General features: G+C 38.7%; 1 protein-coding gene and 1 long non-coding RNA gene across 5 annotated transcripts in view; both read left to right on the forward strand.

Moving 5' to 3' along the window:
* The window catches only part of COL19A1 (collagen type XIX alpha 1 chain), a 1,696,717-nt gene that overhangs the window by 1,161,748 nt on the left and 521,034 nt on the right, over nucleotides 1-13,935 (forward strand). The window lies entirely within an intron of this gene.
* LOC128656498 (uncharacterized) lies at nucleotides 1,437-2,844 on the forward strand. Its single transcript, XR_008402018.1, has 2 exons — nucleotides 1,437-2,656; nucleotides 2,737-2,844. It is a non-coding gene; the product is annotated as an uncharacterized LOC128656498 (long non-coding RNA).

Here is a 13,935-nt window from a genome sequence, read left to right on the forward strand (position 1 = left end):
AAATATTCGTTCTAATAATAGAATGGTTGGCTTTGTATTATATTCAATATTTGAATTGGATATCTATATTTCACATTCGATTTTGAAATGTAATATTCAAATTCGATTCAATATATCACATTCGATTTCGAAATGTAATATTCAAATTCGATTCCAATATATCAAATTTGATTTTGTTATGTCATATTCAAATTCGATTTTCATTTCGAAATAGTATTTCTAAGCTACAATTTTCTTTTGTAATGTAATATTCAAATTCAAATTAGTTTTTATAATTCAGTTATCTTATAAATATTAGAATTATTTAATATTCAAATTTAAATATTCAAATCAACTTTTTCCCTCCCATATGCAAATGTTATAGTTGTAGTTGGTAAAATTTAATTTGACAGGTTTAGTTTTAGAGAAAAGGGACGTACTGGTTTGGTGGTCGTGTTGGAATATTTTGATATTGATTTTTTTCTATATACTACTATTATGTATCTATTTGCTCCTGTGGCACCTTTTATTTTTTATTTTTGTGTGGACACAACTGTGGAGGGTGGACTGCACACTATGAGAAAATGCATTTTTATATTCATCTTCAATCAATTTCATATATTTTTGGAGAGGTAATATGCGGTTTATTATTTTTTATAGGCAAACATTCAGGTGATAGTGATAGGTGGCTTCCTGCTTTTACTTTGTGCATGTATTTAGTTCTTTTTTTTTTCTAAGAATTTAATTTGAAAAATTATTCATCTTTATATTGTAATTGTGTAAGTCTGTCAGGATATACATCTCTGCCATATACACTATCCTTGGTTGTACTGTCTCTTTAAGGATCACTGCTTCTCATACCTGTCTCCACCCTATTTAAGGCACACCTGTTTCACTCATTCTTTGCTTAGTATTGATATACACTTCAATTGCCTAGCCAGTTTTGTCTGAACTCTGCTCACTCAAATTTGCTACCAGCAAGTTTTTCTTTGGATTCAAGTTTTCTCACGAACTTTGCTGCTGTTGCTTTTTACTTGCAACCTTCAGTTTCCTCTGAAACTCCTGTGATTTACTAACCTTCACTTCAATTGTTTTCTTACAATTACCTTGGACGCTACTGCTCCTGTCTCCTGTCTCAGCACTTCCACGGAGCTCCGCAACTACCGCGGTGACGTCACACGCCAGCTGCTCTCTCTCTCGCTACTCAGCTCTAGCCTGCTCTTCCGACTACGCTGTAAGTGTTACTACTTCTGACTCTCAGCCTTGATATGTGCCAGCACTATAACGCTTACCATTATAATATTCTCAAAATGCATATGTCTTCTTGTCAGTGTTCTTTTGTTTATTAACATTGTTCCAACCTTCGCATATATCTACTCTCATATGTGAAGCTCCAAGTTTACTTACACAAGCCTGCTGACACTTCATATAATTACTGATCGTTCATTTCTGACCATTTATCTCCTATAAATTTGGGTATTCTGATTAACATCTTACCGGAGGAACTGTGTTTCATGTTTTCACTGCAGACTAGAGTGTAGCCACTCTTTTCAGCCTGCAATAGGGTTAACATAGCGAATCTCCTCCTTTACATTAATTACAGCCTGCTGATACAGGAAAGCCGCCTTCACACATCCTGTGACTATTGTGGTTTTCAGTATCTTCTTGCTACATACACTCTCTATTGTTGCCACCTTCCATCTCAGCAGTTGTGATTCACCTGACCTGTTCAAAATACTGTGTCTTTATTTTAGATTTCCTAAACCAGTGTGACAGAATACTAAGCCCTTTTAAAACCTATGGATCCAGCTGAGATTAACACTCACATGCAGGCATTAACACAAAGAGTAGATTTGTTAACAAATGGTTTAAACGCATTAAAAGTGGAGAATGATAACCTTAAAGCATACATTAGGGATGTAGTAGACAAAAGAACACCTATATATGAACCCCAGGTTAGTCCTCCAGATTGTTTCCATGGAGACAGGACTCTCTACAGAGAGTTTAAAAATGCATGCCTGTTATTGTTTGCTTTGAGACCTCATACCTACCCAAACGATAGGATTAGAGTACTCACGACCATATCTTACCTTAGAGGTGAACCCCGTACATGGGCAAACACTTACTTTGAGAATAATGAAGAGATATTGAATTCTTTGGATAATTTTTTTGTCTCAATGGATCAATTGTATGAGGATCCATACAAACAGCTTACAGCTGAAAACGCCATGCGTGGCCTTAAGCAAAAGAAGAGGGTAGTCGAAGACTACATCACAGAATTTAAAAAAATGGGCAAAGGACTCTCAATGGAACAATCTGTCCCTTAGGAACCAGTTCAGACTCGGCCTCTCTGAGGGAATAAAAGACGAGTTGTCTCGCACAGATATCCCAGATACCTTAGAAGACCTCATGTCACTTAGTATTACAATAGATAGGCGCCTCAGGGAAAGGTACCAAGAAAAGACTGGGCATGACTCTAACCCTAGGAAAACTTCCTACCCCACACATGCCTCTTCCTTACACAAAAACACCCCTGAACCCATGGACATTGCCTTCATCAAAGGTCCTCTGTCTCCTCAAGAGAAGCTCAGACGTCGTTCCAATAATCTATGCCTGTACTGTGCCTCTGACGAACACACTGTGAAAGACTGCCCTTCTCTCCTAAAACAAAACAAGGGTAAGACCTTAACAGACTTTTATTGTTGTACTACTCAACAGAGTTCAGTTACTTACATAAAAATCCCTCTTCTGTTACAGTGGGAACAACTTCGTCTTCACGCCACCGCGATAATTGATTCTGGTGCCACGGCTTCTTATATAGATAAGGAATTTTGCACTGTAAATAAAATACCACTGATGCAGAAACAGTCTCCTGTTTATTTGAGAGGGATAGATGGAAAAAATATTTCTTCTGGGCCTGTTGAATTTCATACCATACCCCTACTTGTGGTCTCTCATGATCAGCATAGAGAATATCTCTCTTTCGATGTAATAAATTGCCCGGTCTCTCAGGTGGTTTTGGGGATGCAATGGTTGCATGCACACAACCCCCAGATAGACTGGTCCAATTCCACACTTAATTACAATTCATCATACTGCCAAAGTACTTGTCTCCCCAGTACAGTATTACAAATTTCTGACACTCCGGACATACCACCCATACCAGAGGTTTATAGCGATTTTTTTGATGTTTTTAGCAAAAAGGAGGCAGAGAGTCTGCCTCCACATAGAAAATACGACTGCCCCATAGACATACTCCCTGGGTCAGAGATCCCGATTGGGCACATATTTCCCTTATCTCATACTGAGCTAAAACACCTAAAGACATATTTAGAAGAGAACCTTAGAAAAGGGTTCATCCGACCCTCGACCTCGCCGGCTGGGGCCGGAATATTTTTTGTTAAAAACAAAGACGGCACTCTTAGACCTATAGTCGATTACCGTCAGCTAAATAAAATTACGGTAAAAAACCGCTACCCTTTACCCCTCATACCAGAGCTTATTGAGAGACTAGAGGGAGCTAAGTTTTTTACAAAATTGGATTTAAGGGGTGCTTACAACCTTCTCCGAATAAGATCAGGGGACGAATGGCTGACTGCGTTCCGAACCCGTTATGGTTTATTCGAGTACGTAGTCATGCCATTCGGGTTGTGTAATGCGCCTGCTGCTTTTCAGCACTTAATAAATGATCTTTTTAGAGACCTCCTTGATGTCAACATAGTCATATACTTAGATGATATTCTCATCTACTCTAAAACTTTAGAACAGCACATTCTACATGTGAGGCAAGTTCTTTCCCGGCTTAGAAGCAATTTCCTCTATGCAAAAGCTGAAAAATGTGTTTTCAATTCCCAGACCATATCTTTCCTTGGATATGAAATATCCCCTTCAGGAATTTTTATGGAGAATAAAAAAATTGAAGCAGTACTGAACTGGCCTACCCCAAAGACCAGACGCCAGGTTCAATCCTTTATGGGTTTCGCAAACTTCTACCGTAAGTTTATCAAAGATTTTTCTAAACTGGCAACTCCTCTAACCACACTCACAAAAGTCAAGATTCCATTTAAGTGGACTCAAGACTGTCAATCAGCTTTTAATACACTCAAACAGAAATTCACCAGTGCACCCATTCTACGTTTTCCTGACCCAAAACTTCAGTTCATTTTAGAGGTTGATGCATCCAACTTCGCAATTGGAGCAGTACTATCACAACGGGAGAATCTAGATAAACCTCTCCATCCTGTCGGTTTTTATTCCAGGACCTTAAACATCTCTGAACAAAACTATCCTATCGGGGATAAAGAACTACTTGCAATTAAACTATCCTTGGAACATTGGCGACATCTTTTAGAGGGTACTACCTACCCTACTCTCATCTATACTGATCACCGTAACCTTCAGTATTTAAAAACCTCCCGAACACTCACCTCCCGTCAAGTTAGATGGAATTTGTTTTTCTCACGTTTTAATTTCCTTATTACCTATCGACCTTCAACAAAAAATCAGAAAGCTGATGCACTTTCTCGCATACCACCTGAGTCCATCTCACAACCATCTCAACAAAGTATAATTCCTTCGGAAAATTTCCTCTGTTTCACATACGACACCAGGCCTATTATTCATACCGAACAACAGAAGGATTCTTTAAAACCACTACAGGAACTACAGTTGAAGTCCGATGGATGTTATTATCATGGCTCCCGTTTATACATTCCTCCCATACTCCGTCTACCTCTGCTGGAATCATTACATGACTCTCCACTCGCTGGTCACCCTGGTATAAAAAAGACCCTGGAATTAGCGAAAAGGAGTTATTGGTGGCCAAATATGACTGCCGATGTATCCCAACATGTCCACTCCTGCAGCATTTGTACCATATCAAAAAGGAATAAACAACCACCATATGGTCTTTTACTGCCTTTACCTACTCCTAAGACACCGTGGTCCGAAATTGCTCTCGATTTTATAGTCGACCTACCTCTTTCCTCAAGGAACAACACCATCATGGTTGTAGTGGATCTTTTCACAAAAATGTGTCATTTTATCCCGTACCATAAACTACCTACTTCAATAGAAACTGTTCAGCTTCTTATTTCTAATGTCATCAAGCTGCATGGCCTGCCAAAGACCGTTTTAAGTGACAGAGGCACTCAATTCTCCAGTAAACTCTGGTCGGAGTTCTGCAAACTCTTCCATATTGACAGGCGGCTTACAACCGCATACCATCCCCAGTCAAATGGACAGACCGAACGCTGTAACCAATGGCTGGAACAATTCCTAAGGTCTTTTTGTTCTTCTGAACAACATCTTTGGGCGGACTTACTACCATACGCTGAATTTTGCTATAACAACACCTTACATACCACCACTAATCAAACTCCATTCTACTCAAATTACGGATTTCATCCAACATTCCAATTGTATCCTACTCAAGATTCTTCTTCTCCTTCAATCGCTGAGCTTTCCCAAAGCATTTCCTCGAATTTCACTCGTATTGAATCCTCCATTGAAAACGCAAAAAGGCTCTATAAACGGTACTACGACAGACGCAGGACAGCTCCTCCAAAATATGAAGTAGGTGACTTGGTATGGCTTTCTACAAAACATTTACGTATGAACACTCCATGCAGGAAGTTATCCCCACTCTTTGTTGGTCCTTATCCCATAGCTCATATCGTCAATGCCAATGCTGTTCGTCTCACCCTACCTCCTACTATGAAAATCCACCCGACTTTTCATGTCTCCCTTCTGAAACCTTACCGGGCAGTGAGGGGTTCCGCCTCATCTTCTTCTCTTCCTCTGGTTTCTGTCGACCCTGATATTGAATATGAGGTTCAATCCATCAAAGATTCCCGCATGATGAATGGGGTTTTACAGTACCTGGTAAGCTGGAAGGGTTACCCACCTGATGAGGATTCTTGGGAACCCTCTGTTAACATCTCCGCACCCAGGTTGGTGTCTCGTTTTCATCAACGGAATCCCGACTCTCCTGGACCCTGAGCTCCGGAGTCGCTCTTTGAAGGGGGGATCCTGTCAGGATATACATCTCTGCCATATACACTATCCTTGGTTGTACTGTCTCTTTAAGGATCACTGCTTCTCATACCTGTCTCCACCCTATTTAAGGCACACCTGTTTCACTCATTCTTTGCTTAGTATTGATATACACTTCAATTGCCTAGCCAGTTTTGTCTGAACTCTGCTCACTCAAATTTGCTACCAGCAAGTTTTTCTTTGGATTCAAGTTTTCTCACGAACTTTGCTGCTGTTGCTTTTTACTTGCAACCTTCAGTTTCCTCTGAAACTCCTGTGATTTACTAACCTTCACTTCAATTGTTTTCTTACAATTACCTTGGACGCTACTGCTCCTGTCTCCTGTCTCAGCACTTCCACGGAGCTCCGCAACTACCGCGGTGACGTCACACGCCAGCTGCTCTCTCTCTCGCTACTCAGCTCTAGCCTGCTCTTCCGACTACGCTGTAAGTGTTACTACTTCTGACTCTCAGCCTTGATATGTGCCAGCACTATAACGCTTACCATTATAATATTCTCAAAATGCATATGTCTTCTTGTCAGTGTTCTTTTGTTTATTAACATTGTTCCAACCTTCGCATATATCTACTCTCATATGTGAAGCTCCAAGTTTACTTACACAAGCCTGCTGACACTTCATATAATTACTGATCGTTCATTTCTGACCATTTATCTCCTATAAATTTGGGTATTCTGATTAACATCTTACCGGAGGAACTGTGTTTCATGTTTTCACTGCAGACTAGAGTGTAGCCACTCTTTTCAGCCTGCAATAGGGTTAACATAGCGAATCTCCTCCTTTACATTAATTACAGCCTGCTGATACAGGAAAGCCGCCTTCACACATCCTGTGACTATTGTGGTTTTCAGTATCTTCTTGCTACATACACTCTCTATTGTTGCCACCTTCCATCTCAGCAGTTGTGATTCACCTGACCTGTTCAAAATACTGTGTCTTTATTTTAGATTTCCTAAACCAGTGTGACAAAGTCTATTCTACATTAGTGTTTCTTAACCAGAAGTGGCCCTAAAAGGCCATATTTTCATGATGTCTTAACTAGAGCACTGGTAAAATAATCAGTGCCTATGGCGAGAGCCATGTTAGTTACCATGGTTACTGATTATTTTACCTGTGCTCCAGTTAAGACATTCTGAGAATATTGCCTACTAGCCTAGGTTTACTTGAGAAGTACTGATGTTCATCATAGAGATGTTGTACTTCTAATGTAGTATATATATATATATATATATATGTATATATATATATATATTCATACATATACATATTTAGAGATGTATATGTATGTATCTCAATGCTAAAGCCCTTTGCCTGCCTTTTTTTCTAACACCTGAGACCTCATATCTTTGAGCCATTATAACTTGTATGTGTATTTTTTTAATGATTTTTATTAGATGGAGTTATGAGTGTAACTGTACTTTGTGTCATGACTGTTGCAAGTTCGCTTATCAATATGTGGACCACAACCACAGGACTAGATTTGTCTCTCAAATCAATAATGAATTAGAAATTTCTTCCATAGAGTGTATAGGTAGATACCAAAAGTATGGTAGGTGTCTCGTTAAGCTGAAATAATATCAAATGAGACATTTTCTGTATGTCCCTTAAGAGTGGATACTTGCAAAGCTATTGCTTGATGTGTAATTGAACCATTCTGAACCAAATTCCTGACAATAACATGCATCAAAACTGGGTGTGTTTTTTTCAATTCTGGGAATTTTATAAGATAGTAGGTTAGTGTCTATGAAGAGACCACAGGCTCCTGAGTTTACGATGGCCTCACAGTGGATCCTTTTTTGGCCCCACTGCAATGAGAGAGGGGTAATGCAGCAAGCGGGGGGATTAGTAGATATGCTAAGTATCTGAGGAATAGAGCTTTTCTTACCAAGACAATTTATCTTCAAATTTGGACATGTTGTGAGGTCATGGTCTTTCCTGGTACAAAACATACACAAGTTCTCACTGCAGAATCTATTCTTCTTTTCCATTGATAGGGGACCCCTGACCACTTCTATCTCCATAGGTTCACAGCTTGGGGTATCCTGGGAGCTGCTGAGGTGGTTGGAGATGAGTACCTCCTGATGGATATTTCAATTCTGTATCTTTCTGCTTTATGTTGTTTTATTCTTCTGTCAATGTTAATACTTAGTTTGATTAACTCCTCAAGGCTGGAGGGCATATCCATATGGGAAAGCTTATCTTTGAGGGATTCTGATAGACCCAAACCGGAACTGGTTACAGAGGCTTATATCATTTCACAGGGTGTCTCTAGTCCAACAATAACTATGCTTGTTTGGATCATCATACACACTTCACATCGCTTTAAAGAAATTATCTAGGGAATTGAGGATTTCATCATCAGATTTAAGGAATTGATTGGCCCAGGCTCTGGGATCACCCCTTAAGTAGGAGATAGTGGTGCCTATCTTTGGGGTTAATTTGGGTCTCAGGGTGAACAGCAGGTAGCAGGCATTCTTAAAGTCATGGTAGGTTTTCCTATCACCATTAAACTTCTCTGGTGGGCATATCATTGTTTCTGGAGTATCTGGAGTGTGGGACTTGCCTGCAAGTTTGGTTCTGATATATAGCTCTGAGACCTTTGTTCTCTGTTTGTACTGTCACGACTGCTGTTAATTCACTTATCAATATGTGGACCACAACTGCAGAACTAGATTCAAGTCTATTAAATCAATATTAAAGCTTCAGACTCTCTTGAATTAGAAATATCTTTCACAGCAAGACAGTGGATTTGGATGATATAACAGAGTGTATAGGTAGATACCAAAAGTATGGTAGGTGTCCCTTTAAGCTGTACGCCCTATGAGGCTCCCTTCAGGTAGGATTACTTCATTAGAAACTGTTCAGAGTCACTGGTGTAAATTCAGATTTTGCACTGCTCCTAGACCCCAGATATATTGATCCTCCCTGGAGTAAGTCTGAGTGGAAGTGGAGCTTAACTTCGGTTATATACTATGGGGCAGAATTATCAAGCTCCAAATAGAGCTTGATGCCCCTGTTTCCATGCGAGCCTTCAGGCTCCCCGGAAACAGCAGTTATGAAGCAGTGATCTTAAGACCGCTGCTCCATAATTGGTCCGCCTGCTCTGAGGCTTTGGACATCAATCCGCCTGATCTTATATGATCAGGCTGATTGACACCCCCTGCTAGCAGCCGATTGGCCATGAATCTGCAGGGGGCTGCATTGCACAAGCAGTTCACAAGACGAATGGTATGCTGTCAGCATTTATCGATGTCTTTCGGACATGATCCGCTGAGCGGGTCATGTCAGACAGATCGATGATAAATCGGTCCTTATGTCTTAACCCTTTAAGGATTAAACAATATGAGCACAGGAGAGGGGCTGCTGCAGAGGATGTCAGGAAGCAGAGGAATGCTTGCAGGGTAAAAGGGAATAATGCACTGTTTCAGCAGGCAACTCCTTGTGTTGGAAGTGGCAGGCTCAGCACAGATTCGGTGTTAGAGAAGGATGCTTGCAGGAGAATTCCATATAGCTGCAGCAGCAGTAAATCCTCAGTGATCAGGCTCCGAGAGTCAGCAGGCAGCAGGAAATCATAGAGGGGAGCTGCAGTATGCTTTGTCTCGTGCAGAAACAGTTCACAGGGAGGAATGAAGTTCAGTAACCAACAGAGGGCAAGATTACAAGTCTTGTGCTTGAAGAGCTGTAGTTAACAGTTTTAGGCAACATAAAAGTTTCACAAAACACTTCAAAAATACATTACAAAGTACAGTTACACTCATATTAACACTGTCTAATAAAAAATATTTTATAAAATATTGCACACAAAAGTTATAAGATCAAAGATAGGAGAAATATGGATTTATATGTATAGGGATATGTTTAACTATGGAGATAATGAAAATATTTCACATTACAATCTTATGCAAATTAAACTATTTCTCAGAGGGATTTTCAAAGAGATATTCGCATATAGATCTCAAGATATTATATTTATATACATATCTCGCTATTAATAGATATATCAGTCCAAAAATCATCACATATGTAGTGAAATATTAATTTAAAAATAAATAGAATATATTCCGTTACAAAAAATATGAAATATTCGCATTTTCATGTGCACTTTTCGAAGAGAAAACTTCTTTGAGCAACAGATTAGGGTTTTAGTGGGGGGGGGGGGGGTTCTATTTGTCTTATCCATTGACTTCTATTGTGGAATACTTGAACGCGCACGTCATTTGGCTGTTTGGATTATGTGGCTTAATGCGCACGCAAAATAAGTTATTTTGCAGCTTGTAATAGCTGTGCAACCCCAAATGCGAAAAAACTATAACGCATGCGTTGTTTTCATAACTGATTTGCTGCGTGACTTGTAATCTTGCCTAGAGTAATGCCTGGCAAGTAGCCAGAAGGTTAACTTGGATACAAAGTTTATTCACTCAGTATGTAAAGGATTTGGCAGGTAGCCGGCCTGTGAAACTAGCTTGTATAATCAAGTACTGAAGAAAGGAAGTAGTGAAATGTTAAAGGTTGTGACATAACAGCACTGGGAGGAGTGAATAGGAATGTCATACTTAAGTAGTATAGTCCTGTTAGCATGGTAGTAAGTATGACACTTTGTAAAAATGTATTTTAGATGTGTTTTGTGACACTTTTTTTCCTGCAAAACAGTTAACCAGAGCTTTGAGGATGCGGTAATCATTCTAGCGTAAATCACGATTGCGCTCAAGAGATCGCGTTTACTTTCAACTTGTAACACGAGCGGTAAAACTGATGCGCACAATCACCCACGATAAACCTTGTGCGTAACTGTTAGCGTTCCACTCATAATCTGGCCCTAAGTATTTTAGTGTATTACACTGTTTTACTGGATGTGGGAAAAATGGATTCTTGTAAAGGCAGACATGAAATCTATAAATGTAATCTTAACCCACAATCTTTTTGAGAAATGCATTTGCATAAGATTTACCTACACTATGGCCTAGATTACAAGTAGAGCGCAAAAATATAAGTGTGCACAGTTACATACATACATACAGATATATTTATACATACACAGATAAATCTACACGCATACACCTTTGAGCCTTTCCTAGTCCAATACCTTGTCCTAGAACTTATCCCTTTGAATTACTTTGAATCACTTTTAAAACATTTATTGCATTAAAAAAAAATACATTTCATTTGTATAAATATGAGTGAAAATCCTTTTTTATAATTTTTTGTTACAGTCTAGTTAAAATTTAAAAAAGATAAAAAAAGGGGCGCCTCATGGTGCAGTTTATCCAAGATAATTTCTCATTGGACTCACAGTAACGGCATGTTCACTATCCAATCGGCTCTTTGAACTAAAAACGCTCATTAGAATATGCTAATGAATTCACTTACAAACTGATTAAAACAGTGCAAGAAACATGTGATCACTTATTGACCAATAGGATCTCACAAAAAAAAAATGGCAGGCATCTGTCAAAGTGGAAAGCTAACAATTTTTCTATGAACATTTTTTCTATGTACATAATTTTATTACATATGTTTTATTATATATGTCTTTTATCATATTTGTATTTCTATTGCAATGTCTTTTATTATATTTACTGCTATATGAATTTCTGGAAGTTATATACTGAGAATACTAATTGGAAATAATGAATACGCCCACTGTTAACTAATTGGAAGTATATGTGTATATATAGTGCTCCTCATACAAACTGTTAACATGCCTGATGAAACAGCTAGCCAGCTGAGAAACGCGTTGTATGTTTTATTCACTTTTAAAATAAATTTGTGATTTTAAGTAGTCTGCTTTTAAAATACTTTTTACTTTGGAGCACTTTATTCCACCAACAATCCAGGGAGACCAAACTCAGGCAGCTGGTGTCTGTAACATCCACCCTGCTTAATTTGCACAAATCTACCGTGCTAATTGAAATGTGAGTATTCATTTCACTATTTTCCTAGAATTACTCTGTTGTTAGTTTTACTTGCACTAGGAGAAGCTTTGTGTCCTTTATGTTTTAAAAGGCTACCATATCCTGAACCTATTCCATGGCCATCTGAAGGAGAATATTGCCCCTATCAGTCAGCTGAGGACTGCAAAGCCCAGCCTGCACATATTGCCCTTCATTTAGTGCATACATCCTTGTGAGTAACCACTTGTCAGAAACCTTGATTTTATTATAAATGTATCTTGGATAAACTGCACCATGAAGCACACAAGAAGAAAATACCCTGTGCTATCTATTGAAAGTATACAGCTTGCTAAAAAATGTAGGCTGCTTTAAGATTCTCTGGTAAATCTTTTTTTACTATTCACTTGTAAAACCAGATTGTGCTCTATTCTTAGCGCAGGGATAGCTACACTTGTAATCTAGGCCTATATGGGTTGCTTGGTTCACTGATAAGCTCTCACCCATGTTATTAAGCACGCTCATCTGCAGGGACATTTCCTATTGCTGCATATGCTGGTGTTGCTAAAAGCATACTAAATAGAATCATTTTCATTGGCAGGATAGAAGAAGAGCCGTTGAGATTATTAATAAGAGTTACTTTGGGATTCAGCATCACTGTTGCATTAGTAGAATATTGATTGATTATATACATACAGTGCTTATGATTCATTCTTTCCAGGAGACAAAACAAGAGAGCAGGATAAGCGTCACAAAGGTTAAGAAAAAAATACATTTGATTATATTGTTTTTTTTTTTATTTAAAACTTCCAGTATCAGAGAGAATTTAGTATTAATATTACTGGGATATGCATTGTTTAAACAAGCACTGCAGCACAAAATGTAGAAACGTGTACACTTGGTTTCTGCTGTTAAAGAAGTTCACAGACAAGGTGATTTCCCCCATGGCCGTTTTCTTCATTCATTCATTCAGCTTATATCATTATTGGATTTAATTCCTTTCTCTACAATTGAGCCAATAAAATATAAAACAACACCAAGCAATTGTGCAACTCCACAGAGGGTGATTAAAACAGTGTTATGCTGTATTGAGATATCCTGTTTTTGAAATTATATTTTTTAGTTATGGTAAAGGCATCTGCAGGTGAAACCCACGTTATCCATCAAGCTTTGTGATTTCACTATCTATTTAAAAACAATATAGTTCTTAAAGGTACACAGCTAAATATAAACAAAACCTATGGATATGTGACAGACAGCTCTAGATTCATTAGCATTCAAATGGCCTCTTTATTCTCTTAAATGTTTATGTTAATCTCTTCAGTTTATTCACTAAATCAATTTATAGTGAATAAGTTGCATAAATTACCCTTTTTTTTAGGACCATTGAGGCTTTTCCACTCTTCATAAATTTAGGGTACAATATTAATGGGGTCTTTATTTTAAGATCATGCAATATGTATGGACATGGCAAGACCAATATAATACTGGATGAATTTTGTTGCACCCAAAATGCCCAATAGCTAGTTGTATAGAGAAGCAGGCACCAACCACCCTGATTAGTTTTATTAAGAGAATCATAACCAAGACACTGTTGGAAACCTTACCTTTCCATGACTTCAACTCCCAATTTGCATTGTTATCTAGTCAAATTAGCCTCTGTCTAATCTGGAACATAGTAATTCAGAGTCATGGGGGCCAATTTATCAAGGGCCGAATTGCCTCTGATGCCGCACAAACCTTCAGGCTTGCTGGAAACAGCAGTTATGAAGCAGCGGTTTTAAGACCGCTGCTCTATAACTGGTCCGCTGCCTCTGAGGCTGCGGTCTGCAATCCGCCCAATCCTATATGTTCGGGTTGATTGACATCCCCTTCTAGCGGGCGCAAATCTGCAGGGGGCGGCATTGCACAAGCAGTTCACCAGAACTGCTTGTAAATGTTAAATGCTGACAGTGTATGCTGTCGGCATTTAGCGATGTCTGTCAGACATGATACGCTATAGCGTATCATGTCGTA

Source organism: Bombina bombina, chromosome 4, assembly GCF_027579735.1.
Source record: "Bombina bombina isolate aBomBom1 chromosome 4, aBomBom1.pri, whole genome shotgun sequence".
NCBI classification, from domain to species: Eukaryota; Metazoa; Chordata; class Amphibia; order Anura; family Bombinatoridae; genus Bombina; species Bombina bombina.